Below are 8,770 nucleotides of genomic sequence, written 5' to 3' on the forward strand. Positions count from 1 at the left end.
GGGTCCTCACTGTGTAATAATTTGTATTGACTTCATGCTGTAGAAGTCTGATCAACTTCTTTTTTGTACTATCCTATATTATATTTTACTATACTTTAGAAGTACACCTTACTTTTACAGACAGTCTGATACAGTCCTTGAAAACCCAAACTCTATTACTAATGTCTAATTAAGAAATTACCCTTTGATAAACAAATTTCTATAACACATTCTACATGTGCACATCAACAGGTGCAACAAGTGAGGATAATATTTTCTCATCCTTTTCTCTGAGCTTTCTCACAGCTCCCCAGGAAAATCCTGGGAAAGCTGTCTCTCTGTTCAGAGGATATGTGGTGACCTCAGTTTGGGGAACAGTCACACCCCTCATGTCAGATAAGGTGCTCAGGATGTGCACAGCCTGCATCAAAACCCAGAAGGATGCTCTCCTATTTCACAATGTATATATTTAAACACGAAATAACTCACAGAAGCTGGCTAGATGTAAAAGGAAAGAAAAAGAAACCAAAAAAGCAAACTTTATTTTTGGGCTCCAGTATATATACAAGAGCAAAAGTGACAGTGGATTGGAGGGTGAAACTGCCAACCACACTGGTCAAACCAACAATTTACCAATTCTCTCCACCCACAAAGACTGCAAAACAATCATTATTTACATAAACATGCATAAGAAAATTCTGTTGAAATATGCAAGTATCAGAAAACATTAAAACTTTTAGAAAAACTTTAAAACTCAAAAGAACAGAGCAACTGTGGTAAGTGCTGGCTTGTAGCACCTAAGGACAGGGACGGAGAAGTCAGTCCCAAATCCCTGATAAGCCAGAGCCAGGCAGGACTGCAGGGGAGCCCAGCAGAGCTGAAGTTCCTCTGACAGCCCAGAAATGGGAAAAATGAGAGTGAACACACCAACCCCATTGCTGCTGGCCACGGGAGCAAAGTGTGCCATGGAAAAAAAAGCAAGGAGCTGTTTCTGGCACAGAGCAGGACCCTGCTCCCTGCTCCAGGGGTTGGGGGTGGGAGCAGAAGTAGAATTGCAAAAAGTTGAGTCAAAGTGTTGTCTTCTGCTGTTACTCAATTCCTCATTTAGAAAAGGCCTTGTTCTGGCCCCAAAAAGAAGGGTGGGCTGTATGATGGCCTGTGCATCCTCAGTTCCCCCAGATCTGCAGGTGGGACTTCAAGTCACTCACAATTATCTCCCCCCACTTCCCAAGAAGAGCTGGGGGATGAATTTATCCCCATTTTACTTTGCAATCAGAAACCCCTGATCTCACACTCTTTTGACCTCAGACCAAGTTTCATGCATCTCTTTTCCTTTTTTAGACAGCTAATACTCTTAAAATGAGAGACAGATGGCACCCATTTGCAGATGTCAAACTCTTGCCTCACGTGGCACATTTACTATTGGATTTTCACCACAGGCTCGTGGCCCAGATAGATTTTAGTCATAATCACCAGCTTGAAACGTGAAGCAAACACTCCCTGGCCACAGTTACATCTCTCACTGCTTCTGAGTCTTTTTTAAATCGTTTGTAGATTGGAGTACAGTAAAAGGATTAAGGAAGAAGAATATTGGAAGTGGGTGCTGAAGAAGAGATGGAAAAAGAATAAAAAAATGTCACTGCTGCACTCGTGGGAGGGAAAGGGCAGAGCTACAGGAGGTCAGGACCCACATTTCTCAGCACACAAGAAGCTGATTTGGAGCAATGTCACGGGTGTTTGTGATGAATACTCTGATTTACACTCTCATTTACACTCGGCTCTCCTCCCATGCAGCCTTTCCCAGGTGAGCAGTGGAGCAGGCAGGTGTGACCCTTCTTGGCACAGAACAAAGCAGCTGTGAAATTTGCTGCTGCATCCCTCGGAGCACGGCTCTGGGGGCTTTTGTTTCTTTGTTCCTTTTCCTGTTTTTGAGTCCAGGTTTCTGAGTTTCCTGGAGGGTGCCTGGAAGCACAGGGAACGTGCTGCTCCCTCTGGGAGGGCAGAGGTGGTTCCCAGGCTCACAGGGATGAATCCACCTGGACCTGCTGAGCCCTGGGGCAGCTTGAACAGCATGGCTCATCTCCAAGAAAAGTGTTTTGTAAAGTACTAAAGCAGCACCTTCCCCCTTAATTCTGGAAACTAAAGGGGAACACAGTCACAGTGCTGACACTGCCACGTGTTTTGGACACGTTAAGCCAGTGTGGTTATTCCAGAAGCCCAAAGTGCCACATCCACCCACCTTCATCCCCCTGGCAGCTTCAAAACCACAGGGAGGCATTAGCAAATCCACAGCAGAGCCTCCAGGGTGCAGGAAAAATGCAGCAAAATTCAAACTAAATATCATAAAGAAGGTGGCTTCTTGCCAGGTACAGAAATGGCCTCATGCACTCCACAGGTACATTCATTTTGGGAAGGGAAGGGAAGGGAAGGGAAGGGAAGGGAAGGGAAGGGAAGGGAAGGGAAGGGAAGGGAAGGGAAGGGAAGGGAAGGGAAGGGAAGGGAAGGGAAGGGAAGGGAAGGGAAGGGAAGGGAAGGGAAGGGAAGGGAAGGGAAGGGAAGGGAAGGGAAGGGAAGGGAAGGGAAGGGAAGGGGGAAATTAGTTTTGTTTGCTTTCTCTGAGAGTTATGAGGCTCTGGCACAGTTGCCCAGAGAAGCTGTGGCTGCCCCATCCTTGAAAGTGTCCAAGGCAAGGCTGGATGGGGTTTGGAGCAACCTGGGACAGTGGAAGAAGGTGTCAAATAAATAAAAAACTGATTAAAACACTGAAATAAAACACAGAAATCCCCTAAACCCCAAATAACACACTGAGATCCCCTAAACCCCAAATAAATCACTGAGACCCCTAATCCACAAATAACAGACAGGGATCCCCAAACCCCAAATAACACACTAAAATCCCCTGAACCCCAAATAACACACTAAAATCCCTAAACCCCAAATAAAACACTGAAATCCCTAAACCCCAAATAACACACAGAGATCCCTAATCCCCAAATAACAGACAGGGATCCCTAAACCCTAAATAACACACTAAAATTCCTAAACCCCAAATAAATCACTGAGATCCCCTAAACCCCAAATAACACACTGAAATCCCTAATCCCCAAATAACAGACAGGGATCCCTAATCCCCAAATAACACACTAAAATCCCTAAACCCCAAATAAAACACTGAAATCCTTAATCCCCAAAAAACGCTCCCAAAATCCGCGTCCCCCCTCCCTCGCGCGGTCCCAGCGCGCCCTCTGCCGGTGCTTCGGGGCCCTGCACGGGCCGGGGGTCCCGGGGCCAGGATGGGATTTGGGGGTCCCGGGGCTGCTATGGGGATTTGGGGGTCCAGGGGCTGCAATGGGGATTTGTGGGTCCCGGGGCCAGGATGGGGATTTTGGGGTCCCGGGGCCAGGATGGGGATTTGGGGGTCCTGGGACTACGATAGGGATTTGGGGATTTGGGGGTCTAGGGACCGAAGTGGGGGTTTGGGGTCCCACAGCTACAATGGGGATCGGGGTCCCGTGGTTGCCATGGGGATTTGGGGGTCCAGGGGATGCAATGTGGATTTGGAGTCCCACAGCTGCAATGGGGATTGGGGGCCTTGGGGCTGCCATGAGGATTTGGGGGTCCTGGGGCCACAATGGGGTTTGGGAGTCTCACAGCCATCATGGGGGTTTGAGGGTCCAGGGACCGCAGTGGGGGTTTGGAGGTCCTGGTGCCACGATGTGGTTTTGGGGGTCCTGGAGCCACGATGGGGATTTGGGGTGCTGGCTCTGCTGTGTCCCCCTCTCATGGAGCTCACCAGGAATTTCACCACCCTCCTCCTTCCCAATATCCCATCTCACCCTGCCCTCTGGCAGTGGGAGCCATTCCCTGTGTCCTGTCCCTCCATCCCTTGTCCAAAGTCCCTCTCCCGCTCTCCTGGAGCCCCTTTAGGTTCCCAAAAAGGCTCTGAGGTCCCCCTGGAGCCTCCTCCTCTGGGCTGACATCCCAGCCCTGCCAGCCTTTCCTCCCAGCAGAGCTGAGCAGCCCCTGCCCTCCCTGGGCTCCATCCTGCAGCAGGGCAGAGAGCATCAGCAAAATGCCACCTCTGGCTCCAGCTGCAATTTTCGGTGCTGCTTCAGCCTCTGAAAATCCCAGCATTCATGTAATGGTGGAGGTTGAATCTCTGGCTCCTGTCAGTTCAGACAGACACGTGAGACAGGTCCCCAAAAAAGCAAATGTGTTAAATGGCATTAATTCGATGAACCTGCAGCAGATGCAAAAGCTGTCACCTGATTAAATCACGTTTAAATTAGTGCTGTGAACTGTAGAAATAAAAAATGGGGTTGCAGCCTTGGTGGAACACGTGTTTGCAAATCCTCCCGAGCCAAACCAGGCAGGGCAGTGCCAACCTGTGGCATCTCCAGGCTCCCAGCAAGGATTCACTGCAAGGCACAGCCAGAGGCACTGCTGCCACAGCTCCAGCTACACCAGCACAGCTGCAGCAAACTGAAACCTTAGCTTCCAGTCTCATTGGCAAAAAATAAAACCAAAAAATACCCCAAGCAAAACCCTTCTCTTTGTTTATAAAGTAGAGGTGCACCAGAAAAAAATCATGGAACAGATTACATGGAAAAAGGATGCTCACCACACTGTGAGCTTGATTTTCCTTTTTTCAGCTCAGTAACAATTACTTCTCTTTCCTATCACTGTCTTTTTTCCCATGTTGAAAATTGGTGGGTTTTATTTGGGAGGGTTTCTGGTCCACAGGTACAACCACTCCTGCCCACTGTATTTATAATCTTTAAAGGAGAATATGAAGACTGAGGGGAAAAGTAATAATTCTGGTGAAGGTTATGCCTGTGCAAAGTGGAAGGGTGAAGGAGCAGGGTGGGGCACAAAAAGCCCAAAGAGAGGGTGGGAGTGATGCCTGCACATCCTCTGGGAAGTGGGTGCCTCGTTCTGCTGCAGTCCAGATGCTCCCAAATCTCCCACCCTGGTGAGGCAGGACGTGCCTTGAAGCACAGTGCTGCTTCATAGAAGATTGCTGTCACACAAATAAAATTAAAGTTGTCAGGACATACCCATATCAGGATTCTGGAGATTTTAGTTCCCAGCTGCACCCACCCAGAGGCAAATTAAGAAACAACAGTGAGGTAAATAATGGTTTTCAGGGTATAGCTACAGCTCCCCTGAGACCAAAACTGGAACTTGGCTGAATGGAGATTTTTCTTTGTCTATGTCATTTTAGTTACTACTGTGTCTTTCTCAATTTTATTTAGCACACCGTGCAGACCTTTTAAAACTGATAAATATAAAAATATAACCTGATTTTCCCCCTCCTTTTTCTGTGCATTTTGAGAGCCCTTCTGGGACATCAGTTACCTACACAAGGGCAGCTGACCCTTAGCACTTGAACAGAATCCACCTTTGGCAGTTCCCAGTCCTGCAGCTTTCCCTTTCCATCCACTCCCACCCCTCTAGGGCTCAGTTGCATCCTTGGGCATCCCTCTTTGAAAATGCACAGCGCTTCCCAGGTCTATTTTCCTAACTTGTAGCCTCTCCTTTTCAAAAATGAAAGAAGAAGAAAAAAAGACTGATTCAGGTTCTGGCAGCTCTCCTCTCACAGAAGAATATTCCACGCCTGCACAAGAAAGGGAATTTTTAGCCAACCAGAAGAAAGAGTCAAAATAAAAAACACAAACAATTACCAAGAAAATTGCCACACTCAGTAGTTTTTCTGACTGCTGCTACTGACTCAGTGAGAGGCTGGTTCCTTGCCTAATCTTGAGCTCAGAAGAAGACAGATCATCTTTAAGTTTACAGTGCTATTGGCCCAGCTACAGAGGATAGGATTTCCCTCAAGCCTTTGCCCAACGATGACTCCAAAAACAACAACTCTCCTCGAGGTTGGAAATTTTGCTTCAGAGAGATTTTGTTCAAGTTCCGTAAATGATACACAAATTTTCATCTGAGTGGATGGAAAACATTTAAAAGCTGTATAACGCAATGAATGAGACCAGTCCTGAGATGGAAATAATTTCCTTAATTCCTTGCAGCACTGCTGTCACTTCCAGCCATCTGTTAGCTGGGACTGTGATAATCCACGGAGCAGCTTGGGCGATGAAACCTCCTGAAAGCAGAGATCACAAAGAGTTCACTTATTTCTCTACACTAGAAAAGGAAGTGGGTGGGGAAAAGGAATGAAAGGATGAAACACACAGCTCGTACCCTCCTGGCTCCAGGATAAAAGATTTGCTTTAAAGAAAACCCTGGTAATTTCATACTTCCTTAACGAGAAATGGTGTCCAAGATGTGGAGTGAGCAGCAGTCAGAGGCAGGGTTCTGTGAGCCACATTATCTTCACTATGGGGTTAGACTGCAGTTTGAATCCCACAGGTCTTCCCTGGGCCTGGGGATTTTCCAGGCAGCCTGGTCAGGATGTTGAGAACAGCTTTTAACAGTGGCTGGTTGAACAGTGCAAGAAAAGCAGCAGAGATGGGTTTCACATTGATTCAGGGAATGACTTGCACCAAAACTCTGCCCCTGAGGTCTCACCACGAGCTGAGGTTCTCAGTCCCAGTGTTTGTCCTTCATCTTTTGGGGTTTCCTACTGTTTGGTATCTCTTTACAGACTAAGAGGGACATGAGCTTCTCCTTTATGCTCTTTGCTGTCAGACCCATCTCTGTGGCACTTTGGGTATGCCAAAAGGGTATGGTCATGTTGTGTCTAGTGCAGAGGTGTAAAAAATGTCTAAACCTAGTATTCAAACATTGAAAAATGATTAAATCAGTAAATACAGAACAGGAACTAAGAAAAAATGACATTCAGCTGCTCCTCTGAACTGCAGCTTGAGAAAGAACCTGAAAGGTTTCAATTTATTGCCAAGTCAGTGTATTTTTTGGTAGCTCTGGGAGAGCTTCAGTGCTGCAATTGTTAGCCTAACTTGGTCAAACATTTCAAGTTCCTATCTCATCTTAGTCATGACATGGAAAAACACTTGAAATCTATCTAATCAAATGGTTCACCAGCTGAGACAGGCCTGATGAAAACCACATTTGCTAATGCTGATACAGCTTGAGCTCAGCTGCTGGCAGCTGAAGTGCAGCTGGCACTTGGACATGTCACCCTTGGACATGTCCCCCTGTCCAGGCCACACTGACCACCACCATCCCCGTGGGCTGAGGGGTCTGGCCAGGCAGCACCTGGGATTCCTTGGGGAAAACGTGCCCTGAGGGGCTGCCAAGCTCCACGAAGGGACAAACTGGCAGATTCTGCTTGAAATTTATATGGCAAAGAAAAAACACATCCCCCTGACAGCAGTTGTGGGGCTTGCCCGAGACACGGAGCAGTGCAAAATCCCCATCCCCAGCCCTGACCCTGCAGCACTGCCCTTCCCAGCCACCCTTTCCTGCTGCTTTGCAGAGTTTTGTGCAAGGTGAACCAAGAGCCTGAGAGTAACAGGGGGTGCAGGCAGGCACCAGGTTGAATTTTGGGCACATGAGCTCTGGAAAGGCTGGAGTGATGCTTCAGGTTTTAGCTTTTATATGTTTCAGATTTTGTACACTGCTTTAGTCTGAGTTTCACATCAGGGGATGCTGAGCTCTCTGCACAGAGCAGAGACAAAACAATTCCTGCTCCAGCTGGGCACCAAGGACAAATGATCCAAATCTCAGCCCAGGAGCACAAACAGCGTGGGCTGGAGAGAGAAAAACAAGCAGGGTGGGACTGCCTGGGCTGGAGCTGGAATGGGACAATGAACTCCAAGGTGCCAATGGAGCAGAACTTATAAAAGTAAGAGACCTTGTGACCAGTTGTGCATTTTGGGACCATTTTGGTTCATTTGGGTGCAGCCCTGGCTGGGCTCTGGTGCTGCCCAAGGTGGATCCATGAGGAGATCCTTGAATAAATCCCTGCTTTATTCTTTAGCTCTGCCCAGCCTCTGCTCTAGGGCAGCCTGCACAAGGCATCAGGACCAAGGGAAGAGCTTTCAGCACGCTGCTCACTGCTGGCTGTAGGAAACGTCCCACGGGGACACTGGGGGATGTGACTTTGGGGCACTCCGAGGGGCACAGAGACAAAGCACATTATCAGTGTTACCTGCTCCAAATGGCAACTTTCAAGGCAGTTTTAACCTCAGTGCACGGGGATCCCCCCAGGGTTTGATCAGAGCCACTCCAGCAGAGTTTTGCTGTCACCGAGCCGCAGTTCTTGCTGGCAGAAAGGTCACCAAGGGCGATGGATTTGAGGAACCAGCAGCTGCGACCTTTCCCTGCTGGGACTCTTCCTCCAAGCCCCAAATCCCTCCGAGCTGTTCAGCCGAGAGCCAGGAGAGGGTGCTGATCATTGTGGCTCCTGCCAGGAGCCGCACGCCGCTCTCCCCGCTCCTTCCCAAGCCCCTCGGCATGGGAATTGCGGCGCGTTTAAACTCCCGGCTGCGATGGGTTCGCACACCATGGGTCAGGATGGAGCAGCCCTGATGAGAAGCATCTTTCCCTTAATTACAGCCAGCCGGGAGCGATCAGAACTGCGGCTGCAGCTGCTGAGCACTGGCAAGGCAGCGCAGAAATCCTCGGGATAAAGGATGCTCCGCTGCTCGCCTTGACTGTGGCTTTGCCAAAAGCCCTGGGACACGAGCTGTGCTGGATGCAAAACAAGAAGCGATCGCTGCCGTGTAAACAGGGCTTCTGGTTTGTCAGGGACAGACATTTGGCAAAAAAAAAAAAAAAAAAAAAAAAAAAAAAAAAAGTAGGACTTTGTAAGCCTTGCTGTCCTGTTTTAGGATGAAAAGAGTTATAAACAATTTATAAAAAGGAG

Source organism: Lonchura striata, chromosome 7, assembly GCF_046129695.1.
Source record: "Lonchura striata isolate bLonStr1 chromosome 7, bLonStr1.mat, whole genome shotgun sequence".
NCBI lineage: Eukaryota > Metazoa > Chordata > Aves > Passeriformes > Estrildidae > Lonchura > Lonchura striata.